Source organism: Toxorhynchites rutilus, chromosome 2, assembly GCF_029784135.1.
Source record: "Toxorhynchites rutilus septentrionalis strain SRP chromosome 2, ASM2978413v1, whole genome shotgun sequence".
NCBI classification, from domain to species: Eukaryota; Metazoa; Arthropoda; class Insecta; order Diptera; family Culicidae; genus Toxorhynchites; species Toxorhynchites rutilus.
The window spans coordinates 48,290,036-48,317,175 of record NC_073745.1 but is presented as its reverse complement, the minus strand read 5'-3'; the positions used below and the strand labels follow the sequence as shown (position 1 = coordinate 48,317,175).

The 27,140-nt window shown below is 37.8% G+C and overlaps 1 protein-coding gene across 1 annotated transcript in view; it reads left to right on the top strand.

The window, feature by feature from the left end:
- The first annotated feature begins 500 nt into the window (after nt 1–500).
- LOC129764427 (neuroligin-1-like) overlaps nt 501–27,140 on the top strand; it is a 615,422-nt gene continuing 588,782 nt past the window's right edge. The window contains exon 1 of the mRNA XM_055763494.1: nt 501–1,960. The gene's annotated coding sequence lies outside the window, so the exon portion shown is untranslated. The remainder of the gene's footprint in view (nt 1,961–27,140) is intronic.

Below are 27,140 nucleotides of genomic sequence, written 5' to 3'. Positions count from 1 at the left end.
CTTCCGGACATAATTTCCTACGAACGCATGCTCGGTCAGTATTACCCTCCTTGGCAACACAAGCGCCAGTTTGCCAACTGCGGGCAGAAAATTCCCACAACATACAATCCGCTCACCCACTCTTGTGGGAGAACGTGCTTCGGTCTTCTCAGTGTCATCATTTGCTTCCAAAAAGTATCTCTCTCTCTCTCAAAAAAGTCCTCGCCAAACATGTGGCGTCAATGGGAAACCAGCTGGAATAGCTCCAAGTTGGCACACTTTTGCAATCGGTCACAGGAGATATCTCACAGCCTCTGAGCTGGAAAGGAGTACGAGAGGAAGACACAGACAGAGAGAGAGAGAGAAAGAGAGCACATCGTTGGGTGGGAGAACTCATCGGCAGGCAGCGTGGGAAAACGAACTTTTCCGAGGGGAAGGGGGTGAATTTGTTACTTACAATCATTGGGCTGCCGTCGTGCGTGTTGGCCAAGGATTTAGTACAACTTTAACTTCGGTCGTGTCGGGTCGTGATTTTTCCGCGTGGAGCGTCGCTGCGTTCGAAGAACACAAACGGAACAATTCTCGCGAAACACTTTTGTCCGCCCGGTGGAATCGCCTCCCCAAAATAAAAAAAAGCGGCAGCAGGCAGCACGCGCGGGTGTTGTTCTATTCCGGAAGGGGTAATAGTTTTCCGACGGTTGGTCACACTGTGGTGCGTGTCGAGTGTAGGTTGGCCGCCGCGTGTCTGTACCGGTTCTGGGGCTAGCGAACCGGGGCAACACCCCGGAAAAAGTGGTGACGACGTTAGAGTGTAAGTCCCGGCATGGTACCGGTTAGTGGTAGTGGCGTTCGCCAAGTGTCGTTGGCGGTTGTCGTTGTGGGTGGCGAACTGTGAATATTTCAAAAGGGCGCCCTAATCGTGTCCTCGTTAATGATTCTCTTACCTCCGCATGTTCAAAGCAAAACAGAAATTGGTGCGGGTATAGCATTTAATGAATAGAGATGTTTCCTTCGTTTTTCGCTGCTTGAAAAGCTGAGTTTTGTGGCCGGAAAGGTATACTTGAGCGTGGCGAGAAGCTGGCAAACGCGCGAGCCACTGGAAACCCTTTCACTTCCAATTGTAATATTATGCGGAACGTGTATATGTGCTCGGTCCACTGTGATAATTTCCACTTCTGTTTGTATGAATAAGTGAAATTAAATAAAAATGCAAAGTGTATGCGAGTTTATTTTATCTGTATCCACCAACGTGGTGGTTCCGTTCGTGGTTGTGCAAAATTGAGAACGAACCGTACCCTTCCCGTTCTTGGGGATCTGCTGGGGGTAACTTTTGCGCGAGCAAAAATTTGCAAACATTGTGAAACAAGTCTGAACCATACTCGGGAGTGAAATAAAGTTCCGCCCGCAAGGTATTCCACGGAATTGAGAGCATGATTGCTCGTACCGCTCTTATTGCGAAAAAGAAGAAATAAAGTGAACAGCAAAAATGAAGAAATCTATTACTTAAGGTCAATTTCCAAGAAGCTGGCAAAAAACATAATCGAACGCTTGCCCGAACCGATTACCCAAGGATTACTTCAAGGCGAGCAGAGAACGAAAAGGGCATAATTTTCCACGTCACGAAGTCTGTATTACCGTATGAGGGTATGATAGATTGAGTTGCTGATTATGATGTGAATGTAATGTTGGTGTCCGTGAGAAGTGGAGGGAAAAATTGTGCGAAGAATACGAAGCAAAAAGTTGATTATGGTGACGATAATGATGGTGTTATCGATCTCTTCGCAGCCTTCCCGCTTGGCTGGACGCAGTGAGTGCCTCTGGGTTTCTTAAAAAGAGGCCGGTAAAGGGCGAAAGTTTTCCGCTTGCCCGAATCGTGAAATCAACCGCACCGGAAAGGACGCTGGCAGCTAAATTGCGAAGATTGTGGAAGAATAAATATCGCTTTTGTGAGCTGCTGGGCTGACGGCTGAACGTGCAAAAGGTTAGATATTCTCGGCATCATTGATTTTTGTCCATGGCTCCATGATCCTTTTGTTGCCGCCCCTGGGTGGTGGCGGAGAATAACACAGACCGACCGACCAACTGACCTGGGATGATGTGATGGGAACAAGACTTTTCGAGTTGCTACAGAGCTCGGGGCTCCATCATGTAGCTCGCGGAGATAATTTGCTGACTGAATTAGCATAATGGGGAGGGGAAGTCTTGGGAAATTTACTCTCGGGGCACAATCCGGAAATCGTTGCTAATCAGTTGGGGTGGGAAAATTACTGCCAGTACAAACAAGTATAAACGATGGGTTGCTTTCGAATATTGATTATCTCTGATAGATAAATTATACGTAAGAGTATCAGGCAGGCGAGTCAAATCTGTTTTGTAAATTCAGATCTCTCATATTGTTGAATACTTGATATCATTTAAATGAAACAAGTGAGGAGTAATGCATTACAAGTCTTCTATTATCTTTCATCGGATGAGCTGCACTTCAGCGATTAACACGTTGAGCCTCATGTTGATCTCGTGGGATTGACGCTGAACTTTTCATTAGAAAAACTGTAATTACTAGGACTGGCAGTTAAAAAATAAAAAAAAAAAAAATAAAAATAACATGCCATTTTTTTCAAATGTCTTACGTTTATAACTACTTTCTAGTCGAATTTCAGACTATTTTCTTTTACTACAATAACTATCTTTGAGGGCGAGGACACTGATATTTTGCAAATATTATTGATGTGGACTAAACGGAAAGCGAAGCAAAAACAATCGGGAGCTCAAAGTGTTAATCGAATTCTGACTAAAGAATTGCTTATTGTTCGAACGATTATTAAGCTATTGATAATCGAACACATATTTTGTTCAGATTAATCTATCCGAAATACAGAGTTAAAAATCAGTCCACTGCAGCTTTGATTACATAAAACTTACTATTTCGTTATGTCTCATTCCATTTCTGTACAACTCCTGAGTCTGCATATCTTTGGATTTTTGCATGCCATTTGTTATTTGGAGAACATTCGCGTAACTTTTAGAGTCGCAATCGATGAGATGCGTTATTTTCATCTCCAGAACAAAAGGTGTTCAAAAGGAATTTCAGCTTAAGGGGGTTATCTAGTGTGGAGGCACGAATTTCAAAGGTTTTTTTCGAGATCCGAAAACATAAAACAAAGGATATTTTTACTATCCATTGTGTCATTATTTGTTTATCTATCTATCTATCTATCTATTAGAATAGTTATAAGCTTAAAAAAGTGAGGGGGTTAGAAAAAAGTTGTTTTGTGGCTTACACGATTTCAGCCCTTCTGGTTATCTGACACAAAAACAGAACACATTCCGAAAAAGTAAAGATGCCGATATCGCATGAACCTCGAAAAATCAAAAACCTTTTTTTTTCACAAAATGGCGGCTGTTTAAAGAAAAAAAAAACAATTTCAAACGTTTTTTTATGTTTCCCGATTTTTAATAAATAGTAATATTTAAAAAATATTTTTTTTTATTGGTTTATATGCATACAGATTGCATTCGTATAAATTCGACATAAATTGGTTCTGTTGAACTTGAGACCAGTTTGAAAAAAGTGTACGCCAGTTTGAAAAAAACTCTAGTTTCGAGAAAAACGAGTTTGAAGTTTATAGCAATGGTCTTAGAATACCCTATCACTAAAATGGCTATAACTCGGTAAATAATGTGATTTTCGAAAAGTCCTTTATGGGGATCATTCTTGAATGCCTAAAAAATATGAAGAATTTTTTTTTTTGAGTTTTTTCAAATTTCTAAACTATAATACTGCCTTAAAACTAATTTTGTGACCTTAACGTTGTTGAATATTATACTTAGGGTTTTAGGAATACTTTTGGTTATTTTTCTCACGTGGTTATTTTTCCGAAATTTCATTTTTCATTGTAATCAAAATTACGAAAATACTTATTACTTATCATTGATGTCTATCTATTTTATACGAACATGGTTTGTATGCTGATGTTCGAAAAGGATTTGAGATTATCTAGGCTTGTCAGCACTGAACGATTGCTATGCCAAACATTTGTTGTCCTTTTCGTTAAACCTACCGAGATTTAATGTACCTCTACTCTTCCCATGAGCGTTCAAATTTCCACTTCAAAAATTTGTATCCTGATATAGATTTTACACTAAAAAGTCAATTTTTTTAAATTCAAATTTATGCATTGTTTTTTGCAGGTTATATAAATTTCGTTAGTATTATCGACTGTATATTGTTTAGTATATTGTTTAGTGAGCTTTCCGTCTAGTTGAATATGCATCTATATTTGTTATTGTTTCTGATGAAAGTTGTCTTAGTTGTCTTTTTTTTTATTCGGTATTCGGCTGTTCTGATTATTGAAATAAAAATGCTTGCCTAGGGGTTTCCTCATCCGTCGTCGAAATCCGAGAGTTTATACCGGCTGAATCTGATATATTGAAAATTACCCGTAAGAGTTGTCTTTGGCGATTAGATGTTACTCTCTTTTTTTGGCAATTTGATTAATTGAGAACAGTCAAAAGCTTACATCCATCATGTCAAATAAACGACGATAAAGCCAACTTAGGGGGTCTTCGCAGCCACATTGGTTGCGCGTTCGCTTAGTAAGCGATTGATCGTGAGCTCAAAACTCAGGGCCCTCATTGACAATGTTTGTATTGTTACAGAACAACTACGTCCACACAACAATCATCAGCGATGGAGATCGGTCCACGGTCGAAATAAGATCGATTCATCCATACAACTGCTCTGTTCTGAAAGAACGCATCAGGCTGCTGTTCTATTAATAACTCAACAAGGATCATATCAACTGTTTCCGCTGTCCAGGCTAACTGGATAATGGAAGAACAGATAGAAAACTCTTACGCCTAAATGGCTACTGTGTAAATGTGTACCATATGCAATGGTATAGAAGGGAATACTCTAACGCCGAATATTGCAACTGTGTAATGTGCTAATTATAGATATGATAAAACATGTGACATGTACACGATTAAAAATCGGCTCTGTTACAGCTAAAATGCTAATGAGCCTAAAATAAACAAAAGGGATAAAAAAAGCCAACTTAACTTTGTCCTTCATAATGTTTGTTTAACACTAGGTTAACAGAACGCGTCATTTTGACGCACTTCGAATTTTATAAGGAAAATTACAAAAATCTGCCTTTTTTATTTCATCTCTTGTAATGACTTTTATGCATGGATCGAGGTAATTATATATTGATGACTATATGACTATATTGATGACTGTATTTTTTTTAGCAAATTTTGTATAAATCTATATACATAAAAATGATTTGGTGTCCGTTCCTCACGGTTCAACTCAAGAACGGAGCAACAGATTTAAACAGTCAGCATCAGGTTTGATGCGTCTTAGTTTGCGTCAGGTTTATATGCCATAAAAGTTATGAAAACCATTCGGAAAGATGTAAAATTGAAAAGTTATTTTTTAGCAAAATTTGTAGATCTATATAAATAAAAATTAAATTATATACCACAAATTAAGATCAGGTACAGAAAAAAATTCTGTGGGGACTTGAGTGTTCGAAATTATTTAAATGCAAATATCAATTGTTGGTGGGACGAAGCTCACCAAGTCAGTTAGTGTATAATAAATTTATATCCCATTGATAACATAAAACATTCCAGACATGTCAGTAATCACACCTTTTTGACGTAGGACTACGTCTAACCGGAAGATATAGGGGGTGAAATGAAAATCTAGGCACTGAACAAGTAAAAAAATGCAAGATTTGGAACGCTTATAACTCGAGCATTTCTCAATAGATCGCAAAGGTTTTTGCATCAATTGATAGAAAATATATCTACGCATCTATCATAGCGAATAACATTTCATTTTTCTTGAGATAAATAATTGAATAATTGTGAAATATCAAGCATTGTCCAAATGCACTATGTGCCCATTTTTTATTGGTCCATTTTGTGCTCCTCAAATCGTACCGACCAAAACGGGCAACCAGAGCAGCAGCGAAATACAATGAAGCACGATTGGAAAGGAAAAAGAAAAAATATGAACGAAACATTGGTCGCAGTCTCACACATGCGTAATTCTCGAGCCAGCCAATCAGCTTAAAAATCCCCGCTCCGTTGCTGTAACGATCTATTTTTCAGCCATTCTTTGTGTGGACACCGACTGGACAACATCGTTGCTAGACGAGCTGGACGGCGGGGGATCGAGTGCCTTTCTCAAGGCAAGAGGGCGGAGGTGGTAGCGCTGGAGTAGAGTAGTAGAGTAGAGTAGAGTTTTCAAAGGGCCTTTCTCAAGGCTAGAGACGAATGAACTGCAAAAGTTTAAAGTCGCTATAATACAAGACCTTCCTTCCTTCCTTCCGTAACGATCATTCTCATCGAAACCGTACACCACATCGTTTCGCATCACATCAGATCAACAAACCAACACAAGCAACCATGGTTTATTTTTTTTTAATTTAAGTCATTTATTTTTACAGGCTCAGTTACATAGGTTTAAAGGAGCCGAACTCTTAGCTATACTTTTATTAGTATATATCAACATGTTTCCTTAAATCTAGGGTTAATAAAGTAGGAAACCGATTACTCGCGGTCGACTCGAGATTAGAGGGGTGACATAGTTTCTTTTGGAAAAGGAGGGGATATAAGGATATTGTACAATGTTTACACTCGCATTCACACTCACGCTCATCATACTCAATTCTTAAATCTATTATTATATCTATAATGTATATACATTTCAGCTTATTCTATAGTTAGTCAAGCAGCCATGGTTGGACATGGCAAAGGAGGAAAAGTGAAGGGAAAGGCAAAATCCCGCTCGAACCGTGTTGGTCTCCAGTTCCCCGTATGTGTATCCGCCAATTGCTCCGCAAGGGTAGCTAGGCCGAGCGCGTTAGTACCAGTGCACCAGTCCACCTAGCCGGCGATATATAGTTTCGGCCGCCGAAATGATCGAGTTGGCTGGTAAAGCTGCTCGCGACGATAAGAAAACCCGCATTCAGAACAGACCACAATCGGTTCCGTGGACACCAAGACAACAACAGGCAGTTGCAGCGAGTGGCGAGTGGCAAACGCAATCGCAAAACGGCAGCAGGTAGCAGAAGAAAAAGTTTGTTCTTTATACAAACTGCTTTGGTGGCAAATCCAGAACAAGGCGGCATCGAGGGCGTTCGAAATGGTTTTTTTCAAAACCACGAGTACCAAGTTATCTAAATTGGAACCATTCCAGAAAACACGGCGCTTATCGGGGCTATTAAACCTTTCAAAAAAGAGTTTACGAAATACAGTTCAATGCATTCTAAAATATTATCCAAAATAATAATAAAACACAAATTGATTTTTTCATAATTTGTTTGCCAAGATATGATGAGTATGAGAATTTGGCAGTTGTGCTGAGCTTATTGATGGTTGGGGACTTTCTCGATTATTCAATTTTCACCAATTAAATTGCTTCCAGATTGAAAGTAAAGTAATTTACATTTAGCTCGACATTTAGCTAATTTGACGGACCTGTAATGCGACATATTTAGTTGGACATTTTTGTAAACATAGAGTTCGGGTTCCAAATTATGACCCCACATTGAAAGTCGACACTGTACCACTGTCGATGTGCTTCGGCATATCGCATTAAATGTAATTTACAGTACAACATGTCACAAGCTGGATGGGAAGAAATTTTCCAACTGTGAATCCTGTGGCGAGTCGCAAAAGAAATCGCTAAACAGGAAGGTTTAGCCGAACAAGATGAGGATATCGAGTGATAACAAAACAATAAGCTCTTTAGATTAAAGATAATTTTGTGATCCTGAAAAGGACCCTTTTTAGCCTGCATGTGAATCCAACGAGCGAACAAATCGTAATGAATGTATTTTTTGCCATCGCTGCCTTTTAACGCTCATTCGTTCGTCTCGTTGGACTCGCCCCTTTGGCTGAGTCTGCCGATTTGTCTCTATCCTGTGAGCGTGTACCGCTAAAGTATAAAACGCGCGGACCCCAAAAAAAATATCTCCAACTTAAAGATGTAGAACCCTAGGTTGATCACTTGAAATGTAGTATTATATTATAATGTAAACCCAATTAAGAAATAAAAAGAATTTAAGTAAAAAAAAAATATATCTCATTTTCTCTCAATCCGTAAACCAGTGTAGTTGTATGGTGTCGTTTTACATCGCATCGCATCACATCAACAAAGCAATACAAGCAGCAACGTGGACGTGACAAAGGAAGACAAGTTAAGGGAAAGGCAAAGTCCCACTCGAACCGTGCATGTGTGCAGTTCCCCGTAGGTGTATCCGCCAATTGCTCCGCAAGGGTAGCTAGGCCGAGCGCGTTAGTATCAGTGCACCAATCCACCTAGCCGGCGTTATATAGTTTCGGCCGCCGAAGTGATCGAATTGGCTGGTAAAGCTGCTCGCGACGATAAGAAAACCCGCATTCGGAACAGAACACATTCGGCTCGGCGGACATCAAGACAACAGGCAGTTGCAGCGAGTGGCAAACGCAATCGCAAAACGCCAGCAGGTAGAAAAAGGAAAACGTTTGTTTATACAGACTGCTATGGTGGCAAAACCAGCCACCGTAAAACACGGCGCTTTTCAGGGCCATTAAACCTTTTAAAGAAGAGTTATTAAAAGTTATTCACAATACCAATGCATTCTAAAGTGACATAATATGATATATAATATGAACTGATTTATTTGGTCTATGCTTGTTTTTGAACTTATTGGTGGTTGGGGTCTTTTAAGTTGATCATTCAGTTTTCACAAACCCATGCATGGTTCCCGAATTGAAAGTGGCTTCAAATTACAACACATTGTATGCAGGATGGCATTCACGATTTTCTCGGTAGCAAGAACTGCTTTCTTTGGTTGATAACTGATGTTGAAAATTGACTGAGGTTACATCTGCATTGTATAGAAACATAACTAAGGAGCAACATGATGAGCTATGTATTTCCTGCTGCTCTGTTCTTATTTTAAAGGACTTTAATCCGAAGGTCATCCGTCCCTGTATTCACTGTTGGTTTTTCAGAACGCTTATAGCTCATCTATTTCTCGACAGATCGTAAAGTTCGTCTCCATTTCATTTTTATTTACATTGTTTGTGGAGACTACAAATCTTACAATTCATTCGTTTCCGAAATCACAGTTTAAGATACGGTAATGTGCTCAGTAGTGAAATATATGATAGTGAATGAGCTGAGGACCACTATGCATTCCCTATCATAGCCATCATTTTGATTGTACGATATGTGCATACGCCAAAAGATGCCCGGCGTTGAACATTGAATAAGTACAAAGCCTTCAGAAAAATATCAAGAAGCAACTATAAGATAGTGAGAAAAAATTGAGAATGTTTGTAAAAAAACGCAAAAACGCAACATCAAAGGTTCTTTTCAGAACCTTCAACATGTTCATAAAGAGTAAACAGTAAACTAATCCATTTTTCAGTTAGATAGGTAGGTATTCACGTAGGAGAAGAAAATAAAACAATACATTTAAAATATATATTTAGCAAAAGCTGTCCCCTTTGTATAGTCCTACGTCACTTCGGTTATGTCCCCGACATTACCCACTCGTCTTTTTTTACCTGGGAATGATGTGTATATGCTTATTGTGTTAGGATTTATCTTCTTCATGACAAAAATAGTACGAAATATTTTTCTTCTAATATCCGGTATCCGGCTGGATAGTAAATATTGGCCGGATAGGCCGGATACCGTATAGATACCGGATATCAGTTTCCGTATTATTCCGTATAAATATTATGCATAATCAGAATGAAAGCGGTTTGATTGAAAAGTTTTCTACTTATTTTTTTTACCGATACGCTCATTTTTGAAAACTTGCAACTTTGGAACTTGACCAGTTTATATTTTATTTAATCAAACATTTTATCACATCCCAAAAATAAAAAAATAAGAGTTCCTGAAATTTTGTCGTTTCATGTAAAAAAGTCTTCTGGGGGTCTCTTTGGGTTCGACGACTCAAAAATCAGGAAAAACAAAACATTTTATTTGCACTCCATAAATCGTAAATCGGCCAAGCGGTTCGAAAGATACAAATTTTCAAAATGAGCGTATCGATAAAAATCGATTTTCGATTTTTCATACTTACTTTCCTACTTCTAAATGATGGACCCTAAGAGTGGAATAAAAAAAAAGCAGATCCAACGTTACTCGAATGGGAATAAATATAGAAGGAACAAGCAAAATTCATTTTTTTCCAATAGATCCATTTTTTCTGGAGTTGCTGAGGGGTGGTTCAAATATTATGTTGGGGAAAAAGCAATCCATTATTTTCGGGTGAAATTAAGAATATTTTTCAATATGCTTCGGATTGTCCGATTTGGGTATAACATGCACCGTTTTGTTGGAAAATTTGTTGCCATTCTAGAGGCAGCTTCATAATGCTTCTTTCATAGAAGTCTTGCTTGGTTCTAATTGGATAAAAATTCTAGCAATTGATTTTTACAATCTTCTCTTGAACCCAATTTCTTATCACTCAGGAAGTTTTACAATGCAAGAAAAAGGTGGTAATTGCTTGGTCCCTGGTCCGGACTATATGGTGGATGCATTAAAATATTCCAATCAAGCTGGAGTTGTGTGGCCTTATGTTGTCCTGATGGAACACAACAACTCCTCTGTTTTTCAATTCTGGACATTTCAGGACAATCGATAGCTTCAAATGGTCTATTTGTTGACTGTAAAGATCTGAATTTAGTGTATTGCACATAAAAAAAATATTATAAAACAATAGAAGGGTCTGAGCCAACGGGCACGGACGGAAGTTTGACGTAAGAATTTGATTGTTCAGAACACTTGGTTATTTTATATGTAATTCTATTTATTGTTAAGAAATCTGTTAGTTTAACTCTTTTGAAACTGTAACCAGTAGCCCTTCGAACAATTTGTAAAGAACAAAGAAAGGCAATATGCTTCTGGCAGGAAGTTCAACTGTCTAACTGAAAATGATTAATGAATATCAGTGGGCCACATAACAGAATGGAATGGTAGATGAAGTATATGTGAAACGGTAAACAAAAAAAAATATATCGTCATTGATTACATTGAATATGGAATTTATGGGGAAGAAACGAAAAAACAACTTGAAAATACTCACGGTTTCGTGATATTTTGAGGTAAAATAAAAATGAAATCATGAGGTTGCTTTATTTTTAAAGGATAGCTTTGGTATTGTGATTTTTTCCATTGTCTTATTCTTATTATTAGGCATCGGTAGGAGTAGCTTTTTCGGTGGAATAATGTTCGTTTGCAGGCTATCACAATCAAGTCGTATTGGTTCCACTGTTCAATTTATCATAGAAAGAATTGAGTCTTTGAGAATATTAATATTTCATTTGGTTTCATTTTTGTGATGCGATGATATGCCGATCTCAATGCCTCCTCCTAATTAATGAACGATCATTGTATTGATGACACTTTCCTCGTTTCAATGATGAAATCTTGCATGAAGTTTGAGTGGTGCATGAAATCTTGCATCTGATTACTTTAACAGCTTGCTAATTTGTTAAATAGAGCGAATTATTGCACGCAATTTTGTCTTACATACAACATTCATGGGAAGGAAGTTGGAAGAAAGAATGCATAATACATGATTTACTTTCGCATCCGCTTGCAAAACATACCTCTTTTATTTGTTAAATTGCTCACTTGTTTTATTATTTCCACTGTTGATGTCTCAGGCGAAAAAATGCTGGATAAATTTGCCGTCTAATGGTATATATTATAACATATATCGTAAGAACGATTGTGCATAACATGCATTTGAAAACTCCTCATGAGCGTTACCTTTTTCGTAGAGTGACCCCCCTATATAGAAATTAAAGACGTAGTCCTACGGCAAAATATTAAAATTAAAAACAAAAATTAAAAAAAGTAATTGCATGTATTGTAATGTGACAGTACCATTCACAATTTGCGTGGCCTGGGTTACATTTTCACCTTTAAAAGAGAAAAAAGTGTAAAATATACCGAATTTTCTCTTTGTTGACTTCCATTGTTAACACCCCATAACTCATAATTGAATGGAACAAACCAAAAACAGGAAACGATTTTTTCAGTGTGAAATGTCACCTTTATAAAGAGCCTAAACATAGAATTGTATGATCGATATTACGCGAGTTATTGATCACTAAAGCCAGCTACTGAGAAAATAATGAATAAGTTTTTCCTCAACCTAATATTATAGAATAACATATAGGAGAGGTCAGAAAAATGAACAAAAATATATAATTCAATATGTAACTGTACAAATCAATCAATCTTACTCACACAAATTACTCACTCACTCACAATTACTCAATCTTACTGACATCAAATTACATCACAGGCATCCTTAGTACCTCATCAGAACCTGGAATCAGGAGTTTCATTTCAACTATTTATAATTTTAATGATATGTTTCTTTGGGATCTTTAGGAATTTAATTGTTCGGGTTTTATTTTCTTACAGTAGAGAAAAACGTTATACATAATTCGAATTGTAGTCAGAGAGATTTTGAAAGTTTTAACTGCTCAATTATAATAATATTAGAATTGGCAATATTATTGTGAACTTCAATTTTATATTTTTTTCATTATCATCTCCCTCTATCATCTAAATATATCTAGAAGGATAACAGGAAACAGTATTGTACAAAGCACAGTCAGCTCGTGAGAAGTGTGCTGGGTCTGAGGATGAAAATAAAATAATGTAATACGGGGATGAATTTGAAATTTCGAATTTTTTTTTGATGAAAGTACGCAAGCATAGGAGTCCTCAGTGCAAAAGGCTGTGTAACCGATTTTATGTTTGGTCATGAGACCAGTGTTACGAGATCGTCTCAAAATTCCAATGACTTCTAAGGAACAGAACTATCAGCTAACGGAACCACTTAGACGTAATTGGAATTGTTGTCTACAAAAAAAAAAAACAGATTCCAGGAGGGTTGTATCCGAAATACGATCGAATATTTGACGTAGGATTACGTTATGCTAATAACGGCACGTTGATTTTGAATATGGTTTAATAATACCATTACATATCTCTTTAACAGTAATTTAATGATCTTGAAAAAGGCCGTTTAGTTCGATTCTTGGGTATTTTGTTACAATTGTTGCGTTGATGGCAGAAAGACGGTGATTAATCATTGTGATATGCACAGATTACAATAAAAGGTGCCCCATTGAAATGAGATATGCTGAAAACTGCCCTCTGTGCCCCTGGACGAGATGGCTCTTGCATTTTGTATGATTCAAATATTGAAAATTATATATGAGAGGTGAATGGATAGATTCTTCATTGCCATTTTCACTTCAAATCAACGGAACATGAAGTTAAATGTGTCAATTTGAATTTCGATTGGACTAACAACGCCCACTATGAACTCACGTCAGAGATCGCTTTTTCGTATTTTTCTTCGGAGACGGAGACGGAGACTAATAGATAGCATTTAAAAATGAATAGATAGCTCAAATCGGGCGATCCGTTCTCACCAGGAAATCCGATTGGTTGTGACAGGCCAATATAACATCTCTGCTGCTACTTCACGATTCGACAACTTAAACGTAACAATATGTTTCTGAATGATCCTCGCCGCTATACTGTCACTTTTATATATTTCTGGCTAAGGTGTGGTGTTTGCAATGCACTTCTCTTTAGGAACTGAACACCAAGCAATATGCATAAATTTATGCGAAATTTTTTCGATTGAGCAGCCGCAGTTTGCTAATACAGATAAACTTCGATATAACGTACATTTCACTTTCAAAATTGTACGTTGTATCGAATTGTACGTTATATCGAAGCATAATAAAGTACTCACAAACGTAGTCTATAATACTTCATTATGTTGTTTTTTTAGTAAAGTTAATGAATAACTTCAATCAGAAGACGAAGCCAGCCTTTCTCATGATGTTTCCCTTGGTACTGTTGATTAAATCTTGATTCATTAAGAATCCGGAATCACAAAACCAGCTGTATTTCGGGATTGATTGAAGGTACAAAACTTGTTTTAGCATCACAATACAGATAATTCATTGTTCTGTCAGGAAAAAAATATTGAAAAAAATTTTCGTTTGCACTTTGGAAATGTGTACGTTATATCGTGGTAAAATGTACGTTATATCGAGTGACGTTATATCGAGGGTACGTTATAACGAGGGTACGTTATATCGAAGTTTCCCTGAATATCGTCAGTGATAATGATGATGGTTTGAATTGTTGATTTCATGAAAAGGCAAATTTGGAAAACCTTAAACTAGAGGCAAATGAACTCACCGAGTTCGAAACCTCCAGCAATAACATAAACAACAACTTAAACTAAACTCTCAGTCTTCGGAAACATGTGTGAGACACATAAGCAGAAATTCGATCGCATGCTCATATTTTATTGCACAAATCCGCATATTGAATGAGCAACTGGAGAGCATATATTAGATTAGATTAGATTATTGATATTTCTTAAATTGTTCGATAGGAATTTTCATTCAAATAAATTATTATGGAGTGTCCCAATCGATTGATGCAAATTTTCGCGACGCGACCGGTTGTCCGTTTTCAATTTGCATCCCCCAATATGCTCCTGAAAGGCGTAATCCTACTTCGAAATGTGGTTTAAGAGGTCCAAGAGTTCCCGGAACATTACTATTCTCTCCATTCCGGAAACCGTAGAATTTCTATATATCTTCCAACCAACTTGGTGTCTATGGATATAAAGTATCAGTTTTGAGGAGCAAAACGTGGTAACAACACACGCGTCGGTTTAAATTTTCTGGTACATAATGTGTTTGTCAATAGTTGTGAGAAGACAATGCATAAAAAGTCTCATTGACTCGAGACTCGAACCACTTTCACATTTGTCCTCGACTTCTCACGTCCAACACTCACTCGAGGACGGAATGAATAACGGATGATTATTTTATTGTGAAACAAAACATGTCCTTACTGTGGCAGCTGTCCCTTCGCCCTGCTGTTGATGATGTTAGAGATTGCTGTTGATGATGTTAGAGATTGTGTTCTGTTTTAGCCAGGGCAGTATCGATTCGAATGTCTGATAGTTGGTATGAGGGTCGGGGTTATGCATTGGGAATGCTATGTCGAGCTCGATTGATGTGTTAGAATGACCAGTGAAGTGGGATTACACAAATATCACTCACGTTTTTCGATTTTTTTTCGCTTCCCCACTTTTGACCAGTCGTCAATGTTATAGCATCAATTCCATGAAATTTTTTTTTTTTTTAAATAGGCTTATTTTTGAAAAGTTTTAACTTTTGAACCGCTTGACCGGTTTACGATTGCTTGAGTGCAAATAAAAGTTATTTTGAGTTTTCAACAAAATTATGTAATGTAAAATTTTTCATTAAAAAAACCATGCGTCTCCATAATAACAGTACCGACATTTAAATCAATCGAGACGCATGGATTTTTTCAAATAAAACAATTTGGGTAAAATATGTCCAAATGTTTTTCGTGCACTGAGAGGAAAATTTAGTATATATGACCAATTTTTTGGTAAATATTACCAATTCTCTAGTCATTTTCTACCCTACTAATCATTGGTACATCCTACGAAGAAAAATTGGTAGACACAAATGTCAAACAAAACAATGGTTTGTAAGTACAATGTTGGCTCAATTTCGGCTTTAGTAATGGCTAATTTGTTGGCCCTTCATTGGCTCAGTAAAATTTTATTTAAAATATTTTTATTTTTATTAATATTCTTAATCCTTTCCTATTTTTTATAAAATATTGCAAAGTTTTCCCTGCATGCTTTTAGCGAGCGAGTTGGGTATCACAGTACTCAAAAGTGTGCTTTCTCGGACACTTGCCAAATTTTGCTGGATCGCAAATTGCATCAATTCGTTCTCATCTTCGAAGATGATTTGACGCCGGAAATCGATACCGCGTCGTACGTACTCGAACGGGACATCGAAACAGTAAACCTCGATAATGCATGCCGTACACTCTTCGCTTTCTTTGATGTTGCTCACACTGGTCACCGGTGTCTCTTATTCGAATACGTTGCCAAATATGATAACCACGTTCAACACATGGAACAGCGGTATTACTATAAAATAGAACGAATTGCGTAACATAGTGCCAAATATTTTAAAAATAATTGAGCATTTACCTATTTTTACTGGAAATCCCAATGGAAGCTGCATAGTGAAAAAATCATTCAGTTCAGTCACATGCGGAATGATAATTGTGGATCATAATTGGTAGTACTTGTTCTTTAAATTTGATAAGAAATTCTCCACTCAGCCACATGTTAGCTTAGAACCGCTGCACATTAGATGTGATTATTTTCGATTTTACAATACCTCCTCCCTATAGTTCGATGTAAGAAAAATACTTCTTCACGGTGGAATCTATCATGGGCAATACCTTCGAAGAGATCGCAGTTTTTTTTCCAGTGGACTGTTGTTTTCCGATCCTATGCTGATGTTGTTGTCCGTTGTGAACATACCAGTAGGGGCAGTTGACTTGATTTGGCGCTAGGCTTATTTTCTGCCGTCTCGACGATGGATTTGGATCTCTGTGTGATGATGATGGTTTTCGCTGGGTGCCGTCGCCAAGTACTGCTGTAGAATTAATGTTGTTGTGATGATGTGTTTGAAATTGTGATACTTTCGCCGTAGCATATCGTTCATCAGCTAGTGGAGTTTTTGCTGCAGACAGTATATGGAATAACACCGACAATCTGCGCTGTTGCTGCTGCTTCCATCCGAGTCGATGTTGTCCGAATCGGTAGCTGTTGATTGCTCAATGTAAAACGGTTGTTGTTGGTTTCCTCGCTGCTGACGATTGGCCCAACTGATATCCATCGTTTCCTGGAACAACGAATCGATCGAGAGGCGATCCATTGCTGCTGTTGGTTGCGATCTGTGGATAATAGAATAAAGGGAAAAATCAAGCAATAATCGGATCATCCTTTTTGGCCTCTTATGTATCTGAACACTTACGGCTGCGTGAAACCGTTGCTATGGATTTCTACGATTTTGCTGAAAAAGGAAAATATTTAGATAAAATGAACCATAATACAACCAAATGTTTACCTCCGTACCGCTTCGCTTCCATTAGAGAAATGGCGGTTGCATACACACAGTAGCCAGAAATTAAAATAATCAAGGTTACACATGCTATGAAGTAAAATGTACGAATAATTGGTAGGAGTGTACATTGCATCTGACATCAGTTTAACAAAGTTTTTGTAATATTTACAACAAATTTGTACATTTTACAAATGTTTCGACTACTAAAGGTTTGGTAGCTGCATTTACTAAAGTTTTCCTCCAGTGTGGTTGTTGAGGTGTCGAACACAAAGAGGCCCTAGCAGAATTGTCAGAAACCACTCAAAAAATGCCTTTCATTCGTAAACAAAACCTTAAGAAATTGTAGTTCGGTCACGCGGTTCAAAAGTTATAAATTTTCAAAATTTGCGTTTTTGTAAAAAAAACGAATTTTCCCAGTTCCCTATTTCTGAAGAATGGACCCTAAGGGTGAAATGAATAAAATAACCGGCCTAAAAGTTCAAAAGGAAATAAATATAGAAGGATAGAGTTATATGAATATGGGATAGAGGATACTCGCCCTGATACAATGACCCAAACTTAAATTCGTACAGCACTATGAAGATCTTTTTCTCACTACTTTTGAAAGTCGAAACAAGCTTTCGAAACATTCCATTAGATAATGTTATATACATCATTTTAAAGCTTAAACCTTCAAAGGTTTACAGAAACACACAGAATTTATTTGAGTTTTCAAAACTTATTTTCGGTTTGCGGTGCGATCATTGTTTATTGAATTATTCATCATCGAAGATGAAGGGGTAATTTTTTCATTCAAAGAAAAAATATCTTTGTATGGAAAGGTCCTATATGAACGTTATAGCATCCAAATGAAAGCTGGTTGATAAAGTTTGCTATTAAGTTGGTTAGCAAAAAAATGTGTTAGTCCAGAAAATCTTTGAAAAACAGAAAGAAAACGATTTTTTATTTCTTCCAAATATTTTTGTGTTCTTGTGTTATGTTCTTAAAATATTGTATGATGTATATACTATTATCTTATAGAATGTCTCGAAAGCTTATTTTTGACTTTCAAAAGTATCGAAAAGAAAAGAGAGCATTAACAATCTTTGAGAAAAATAACTGTGTTCTTTATACCCTTTACAGAACAAAACCTACAGAAGATCTACTAGTAAAAATTCGATAAACTATTCGATGACCATTTGATCAATTAATAAGTGATAGTCGCTAGGGGCAGAAACAGGCGTTCGGCGGTCAACGATTCGATAACACAGAAGAAATTCGTGACGCAGTTACATCGTACTTCAAAAAGTTGAACGCTACGCACTTCGCGCTCGGAATAGAAAAACTCGTGCCACGCTATGAAAAATGCCTCGAACGTAACGGCGATTATGTAGAAAAATAGAAAAAAACGTAGATTACGAAAATCACCTTGTTTTTTGTCCTAACTTTATTTTTCCGTAATTTCTGAGTAACTGAAATTTATTTTTTGGACGACCCTCGTATTTATATGAAAAACGTAGATCCCATCAAAAGTTCATATTTTCGCTTGGATATTACATTTACAGTGATCATATCCTGATCGTAATCAATATCATTTATATCACCCATCGCATAGAATAGGATACATTTAAAAAAAATCCGTCGCTAGCGTGTGAATATAATTAAAGTTCACGTTATGGAACGTCAGCGAAACCGTTGTGCTCAGTAAATATATTTTGATCAAAAATAACGATGCAACAGGAAACGGAAGCACCATATTGTGTGACAAAGTGACAATGGAGCTCCACCGCCATGAATGAATAATTACTTTTCATTGTGATGGGCTGTATTCTGGAATCATCATGGGAAGCAAAGTGAAAATCACTCTTACAAAACATTCAATTTGTTTGCTATTGCATAAAATACAGTTCTTATTTATCAACATAAACAATATTATTAATTTGAATGTCTCTTCACAAAAATCACATTCCTCGTAAAGCAGAAACAATAAATGCATAACACAATCCACTGATGACACTTTTTTTTTGTTATTCGCCTGGGGTATTTTGGCATCAAAGTTTTTCAATTACACTGCAGCTGGTTTTAGCACAGTCGGTATCAGTGAAAAAAAATCAACCGATGCATCAAATTTACACAACGATGGAAACTCATCAACATGCACTATATTATTGACACTTTTTATTCGTTTTACTTGTATTGAAATTTCGCTGTTCTGCGTTCAACTTTCTGCTGCATGGATTTTATTCCGATGATTGATCGTGAAAGTAGAGATACGTATAACGTGTTTCTAGTTCCGATGTTGTTCCAGCCTCTCAATACACTATTACGATTTATTATTTGATTGCAAATTCGAACACAGAGCAAACTATATTTCAATGCGGTGCTATCTGGGCTTCAACCCAACCACTCAACGGGCCATAAATTACTGGCAAAATATCATAACATATAACAGGTTCTTAACCTTTCCTCTGAAAGATTATCACTCGACGCAACAGCCGTCGAAATAAAAGTCATATTTTCCACCCAAGTTTCTCAAGAACGAAAAAATACTACGTCCTTTTTTCTTCCAAAAGTTTCCCCTTGCACGGCCCACTTTTCAAGGAAACATAAAATTACTCCTTCAATCAAATTTAGGAAACCGAGAGAGCAAAAAAAATGAGACGGAACAAATTTTCCCTTTTCCGGCGTCGAACGTTAAAAGACTCTACCAAAGAAATCAATCGACCCAATCCTTTTTGGGCGGGTCCATACTTCACACCTCACGCTCGTAAAGTAGGGGGAAAATTAACTGCGACCCTTGAAAAATACTTTGATTGTAAGTGATTCTTTTTCACCCCGTTTTACCTCGAAAAGTTCGTCTTATTTAAAAATGAAACTGACCTTTTCTTCAATTATTGATTTTGGTGTGAATAAGCAAACGGAACCATAACGAGGATAAAACCCTTACCAACACATAGTTTGTGAGCACCTGTGCGACAAATTATCACATTCTTCCATTCTAATTAACGATGTCATAAGTATGTCGACTCAATTTGTTATTGCACGCACAAGTATCTGATACGTATGCTCGTTATAAATATCGAGTTGAACTCGTTCCATTCATGTCCCCTCCTCATGCACTCCCACTCAAAGCACCTGACAAACTACACACCAACATCACTTATTCATAAATTCCATGCCACAGCTCGTTAGCATATCTTAAAGAGCACTCCAGCTGCTTGCCCATTCGCTCCACAAAAAGTATTCTCCCACTGGGGGAGGGGTGGGGTAGGTGGGCGATGGTAATATCGCTCTGGGTACAAAATTCATTAGCACCGACCAACACATTCGCAAATGTAGGAAGCAGCGAGGGAGATGGATACCAGAGAGCACTAAAATTTCCGTTCCCATTTCTAAACACACAAACTGGCCTGTCCGAACCGGTTCAAGCCCTATAAATCCTTTCCTAATTTACATGCCCCGACCATGGGCAGTGAGTGCGGGCGGACATGAAAATGTTCCAAATTTTTACCACCTCTCTTCAGTGACGCCGTTTACGCTGTGGCTCATTTGGGGCGCTCTGTTTAGACGATCCGGGCAACCGCACGGATCATCGGTCCGTTCCGCGCGTTCATTTGCAAAGCATTTGCCCGGCCGGAATGTTGGCCGGATTGTGTCGATGTGTACCACACACAGACCAAAAGTGACGCTCCTTTTGCTCTCTCTCTCTCGGTATCGCCGGTTGTGGCGTGTGTTTGGTCTGTATTCTAACGAAGTTGAAAATTAATTTCTGGCCGTTCAACGGGGAGATACTACTTACCCAGTTTATGATCAATTTGCATTAACCACCCTCGTCCCCTCGAATACCATCGGATTCTTGACAGCGCCCGGAACCAGAGTTTTTGGTATGTGTGGCATGCCTCGGACATCGGTCGGTTGAAAGAGCACGGAATGATGGATGAAATGTGATTTTTCTGTTCACTCAGACATACCGGTTAAAGTTAAGATCTTCGTTCTGATTGTAAGCTTGACTTAAGGCAGTATTCTAGTCTAGAAATTTGAAAAAAATCAATAATTTTTTCCTTCATATTGTGTAGTTTATGCATTGAAGTGTATACCCTAAAAAAGACTTATCGAAAATCCTATTATTTACCGAGTTAGAGCGATTTTAGTGATGCGGTATCTAACCTGGTACGACCATAACAATGGACATCAAACGTGCTTTTCTCGAAACTAGCTTTTTGAAACTGGCGTACACGACATCTCAAGTTCTATTGAACCGATTCATGTTGAATTTATATGGATACAATCTGCAGGCATCTCTATATCGCATGAACCTTTAAAAAATAATATTTTTTGAATTTTACAATTTTAAAAAAATCGGGAACCGTAAGAAAAAAAAAACTTTTTCAATGGCATTTTTTTTTTCAAGTGGCCACCATATTGTCAAAAAACATGTTTCTGATTTGTCCGAGGTTCATGCGATAGCGGCATCTTTACTGGTTCAGAATCTGTTCGATTTTTTTACGTAGAACTACGTCTTTCATTGAGGGTGCCAAATCTGAAAACAGGTCACGTTTTTATGAAATAAAGTTAACGTTAACGTAACTGTTTTTGCCGTGAACGGATTCTGGCGATTTACATACCATACGAATCGGAAATTCCCAAAGATTGGTTTGATATGTTATACATTACAATCCCATAGTCTGTATAAGGTTTAAATTGACGAAAATTGGAAGCATTCCCATTTCCTAATACATTTGTTCTGTCCTTTTGTGTGTTTTTCCGAACAGAGCAGTCAGTAACGAGCAACTTATCGACGAGCAACGAAGGGAAAATCGTAAGATGTAAAGTGTCCGTGAACAAAGGAATAGAAGAAAAATAAAGGGGAATATTTGCCTAGAGTATAAACAGTGGATCTTGCTTTGGGCAAACTTCATTCTTCGTGAGGACACCGACTGGATAACACCGTTGCTGGGCGAGCTGGACGCGAGGGATCGAATGGTTTTCTCAAGGCAATGGGGGTGGATGAGTAATATGAAGAAAGAGTAGAGCTTCCAATGTCCGTTTTGAAAGCTAGAGACGAATGAACTGAATAAGTTTTAAGTCTCTTTAATTCAACAAGGAAAGGAAGGACCGGCAAACTTTCAGTATCGTTCTAGATACGAAACAATGAACATCGCTTGTTCTTCCTTGTTTTGTGCCATCACATGCCTTCGTTTCGGATTGAGCTGTGGACACGATCAAATAACTCACTCGCTGATGTCTCTGACATTGCAATCATTGCATCAAACTGACACCATTGCATCAATATTTCGAGCTACACAATTGTGTGGGGACTCATCAAGCTAGGCTCTCGTCAGCTCATCAAGAAAATAAATGTTCTGGAATTTTGCCAGTGATTTGGTTTCGCATGACGATAGGAAAACTTTCTCCACAAAGAATGACAGCTAAGCTAATTCAGACTGGCAATATCCGCGTTGACGGCATTGAGCTTCGTATTACGAAATGGGAGAGTAGGCATGAGAGTATGGGTTTGCAGAAGAAATGAACACACCTTTAAAATAAAAATAATGAATGAAAGTTGTTTATTCCAAATCAAATTAGTACTCTATGTAAATGAAAACCACTTTTGCTTGCAAGTAGTGGAAAAATATCATACAAAAAATGTGGTTAAAGATAATTTTATATTATAATGGTAAATTTTTGGTGAGAATAACTGAAAATTCATAGAAAATAGTTTAAATAAGGGTCTGAACAACGTTCTTCTAGTAGGTGAATAACGTCAAGAAAAAATTTTCATACAAATTTTAGCAAATCAAAACTATCTTAGGGTCGACTAATCTGATAGAGAATAGTTGGCCTCATACAAACTAATGTCGTATCCAGATGTCGAGACCATCCCGCCGTCAACGCGAATTAACAGAAAGGGCTTCTGTTGAGAAGAGCGCAAAACAGGGATGAGTGTATATTTAGTTGCTTCAAGCCATCGATGAATGGATATTTGTGCGTACATGCGTGCTTCATAACCCGTACGTAAGAATAGTGCATCGTCGCTAAATATAAACAAGGAGGATAGAGATAGCGGGAGGGAATTGTTTAGGCTAGGGTATTGGTAAGGAATCTCTGCTGAGGAAAATATTCATCCTTTTTCCAAGCAGTTATCATTGTTTGTTTTCTGTCATCATGAACGCTTCGTTGGTGCCTTTGACATTGCATCAATGCATTGAACTGACGCTATGGTGAAACAAGTGTTAAGGTTGTGCACCAAAAAATTATTTGGGGAATACCAAGTTATTCAATAAGTCATTAATTTATTTGGGTTCGCGTGCAGATAGAGTTTATTTCGCTTATTTATTCGCCAAAAAGTGAATGTCGTTTGAATTTTTTATGTGATTTGGTTTCGCTTGCCAGTAGCAAAACTTTCTCCACGAAGGATGACAGCTGCGCTTATCTCGAGCATGTATTATTCTGCGAGCACAAGAATGAATCATCAAACAATTATCATCAAATGATTCTACAATAAATAAAGTGACAAGAGGTTGTGTCCGAGACACGACCGCATAGTTGACGTAAGATTGCGTTAGGCTATATGTCGCACGCTGATTTTTGATATGTTTGAAAAACTATATCGTTAAACTGTTTGATAATGATCTGGTGGCCCTGAAAATGACCGTTTTATTTGGTTGTTGGGTATTTTTTGTTCACTCCACCAGTGTTACAATCGAGCTTTCGGCATCAGTGATAGAAAGTTGTTTCAGCTCCGATGCACGTTTATGGGATCGGCGCTCATATTGCGTAAACATATATTGCGATATATTTACTCGCGTAAAACTTTATGGAACAACAAAAACAACAATTAACTTCTGTTGGTTTTTTGGCAGCGGTAGCTTTTTCGGAGCCGCTGCTGCTTATTTCAGCTTTGGCGTCTCCGGCTTTCTAAAGCTTTCATTGACACCACCAGGGCGAGCTAAACGTCGAATAGCGGGTTTGATACACTGGATGTTGTCATGCAGAACCTTGCGATACGCTCTTCCTTTACCGAGTCCTTTACGTCCTTTGCCTCCTTTACCGCATTCAATCGTATTGGTTGATGTGAAGAGGAGTAATGTAAAGGATTTTGGTTTGTCCAGTCGAAAATATGATCATGGTTTGTGTCATGGAAAATACCAGCAATGCACACTAGAAACCCAGATGTTTGCCGATCTGAGCGTTGAACGAGAATGAAAAATCGAAGGAAGGAAGGAAGGTATTGAATTAGAGAGACTTTAAACTCTGAGAGTTCATTCGTCTCTTAGAGAAATCGAAGAATGCTACGTCCTTTTATATCAGTTGCTATGTGCAAAACAGACGCCTCCCACTCGCTTGCGATGCAAATATTTGACTTGTCGGGAACGGGGAACGAAAGAATCGAATCCATGGCAAAGCAAAGATTACATGAGAGCAAAGGTTGCTTTTACGAATCGGCCAAACAGAACCCGGGATTTCTGTTTAGATAATGGATTTTGTAAACAAATCAATTCTACACGGTTGTCAATTTTGAGTGTATCCATAAAATGTACTTACAGTACGTACATCCGCATTAGGTTTGATGACATAGAGAATGACAGAAAAATACTTATAGACAATTACTTGAATGAATCGGTTATTGGAAAATGCCCCAACGAATATGCCACAATCAATTGAACGAAAATTTCAGACATCTCTTGCCGTGATACGACGGTTTCCTGTTAGGGCATCCGTACCAATGCGTTACTATTCAAGGGTTCTAGTCTCGAGTTTTACCCGTTGCGAATTTATTAACTCATCGATTTGCACACCCGTCGTTGCTATCGCGGTTGCTATAGTATCACTTCTTTTTCGCACCGCAGGTTGCTAAATACGTTTGCTGTTACTAGAAGAAATGACAAGTGTCAGTTGATGCTCTTTCCGTCGCGTTAATTTTTTGGTCAATAAATGTAATATATACACTTCCGGAATAATATTTGAAAGCAAAATCACAAAAACGAGCACAAGGCGAATGAAACTCACCACCAGGGCTCTACATAGTCATAGTCAATTGCTGATAGTCAGCTGACTATCTAATTGACTATATCCGTATTCAGTTAGTAATGACTTTTGGCTTCTTCACGCAGTTTCCCCGTCAAAACGACTGAACAGTCAGTCGGGCGTTTAGTCGCTATCTCCCTCTACCGACTCGCCTATATCATTTCATTCTTCCCAGTCAAATTGTCCTCATTGCATTTTGAAGTGATTTCCCCCAAAACGAATTCGTTCCTCTCTTTCCCTCTCACATGTACGTGTGTATGCATAGATGTTTGATGTTTCAACGTGGTTTGACATACGCTGCAGGGGAGCAAATTTTTTTTGTATCGTACACGAAAATCACTTACACGTATAAAATAGCGGGCAGTGTGCTATTTTGCTCGCTATTTACTAATACTAACGTGAGGATCTTTATAGCATACTTGATAAATGTCTAAGTTCGTTGGTTTGAGTTCACGACGGATAGACAATAAATCGTCCATTGATGGAGTAACTACTTTTTTGCATCAGAAATCAAGTTTTCGTTCCTCTTTATATGGACGTAAAATAAGATTGCATACGCGGGTATGTCAGGGGGAGATGGAAGTGTGGATTGAAGTCAGTTGGCAGATTTGTATTGATTAGTCGAGTCAGTTAAAATAACCACTGTCTGGACTAGTTCACCGATAGTCAATTCAATTTCTAGTCCAGTCACTTTTTGTTGTGGGCGACTGCCGAAGCAGTTCTAGTCGAAGCGAAGCTACTGAGAGTAGAGTCGGTCTTCATTGTTCACCTTCGAAGATTTCGGGCCCTGTCCACAACAGATGTTTGACGTTTGTTAAAAATAGCATCGCTTGGCTCGGTTGCTATCGCGTTACCAAATTTGTTAACTTACTATTCACCGAGAGGCAGATTACTATTTCCCACACCTGAATCGCAACCACCAGTGGGGTTGCTGCGTTATGGTGAGGGTAGTCAAGAAGTCTGTAACAACGCATTGGTGCGGATGCCCTTAGTTGCAAGAAAAAGCAAAAGCAAACAGTATTTTTGATCATAGTTTTATATAATTTTTATGATAAGTGGAAAACAATAAATTAAACTCTTTCGTTTCAAAGAAATATCGATAGTCTTGAAAAAGACTGGAGTGGTTTAATGGTTTGTGCGTTCGATTTTCGTTTTTCAATTTGTACCCCAATATGTTCCCGAAAGGCGTAATCTCAGGTCAAAAAAAAAATACTATAATACTATAACACTATAATGAACAAAACTAGCACTTTTCACGAAAATCTGAGCAACACTATATCGGTTTGGCATGGAATGGCTGTATATAAACATTGGTCGCAATCAAAATGTTTCCTACGATAATGAAAACGAGAATTTTGGGTGACTGCCCACATGTGCAACGTTTGAGAAAAAATCAGAGAGGGTCGGGTCAGAATCGTAATTTCTATTACGTAAATTCGACGTAAACTGCATCTAATCAAAATTCCCATTCAAAATCAACTCATTCAAATTACAAATTCTGACAGACCGACTATTAAAACTGAATGAAGTTAAATAAAAAAATATTTTCAGGAGTTTTCTCACTCAATTATATTAACCAATAACGCCAAAACATGGGGGTCTCCGTAGCCACATTGGTTGCGCTTTCGCTTAGTAAGCGATCGATCGTGAGTTCAAAACTCAGGGCCCTCATTGACCATCTTTGTGTTGTTACAGAATAGCTACGTCCACGCAACAATCATCAGCGATGGAGATCTATCCACGGTCGAAATAAGATCGATTCATCCATACAACTGCTCTGCTCTGCAAGACACATCGGGCTGCTGTTCTATAAATAACTCAACAATGATGATCAATCAACTGTCTCCGCTGTCCGGTGGTCCAACTGGATAGGATAATGGAAGAACAGAAAGAATACTCTTACGCCTAAATGGCTACTGTGTGAATGTACCATATGTAATGGTATAGAAGGAATACTGGCGAATGACAACTGTGTAATGTGCTAATTATAGATATGATAACCATGTGACATGTACACGATTAAAATTCGGCTCTGTTACATCTAAAAAAATCTAATGAGCCTTAAATAAATAAATGGGAAAAAAAAATAACGCCAAAAAATGCACAATAGCAAT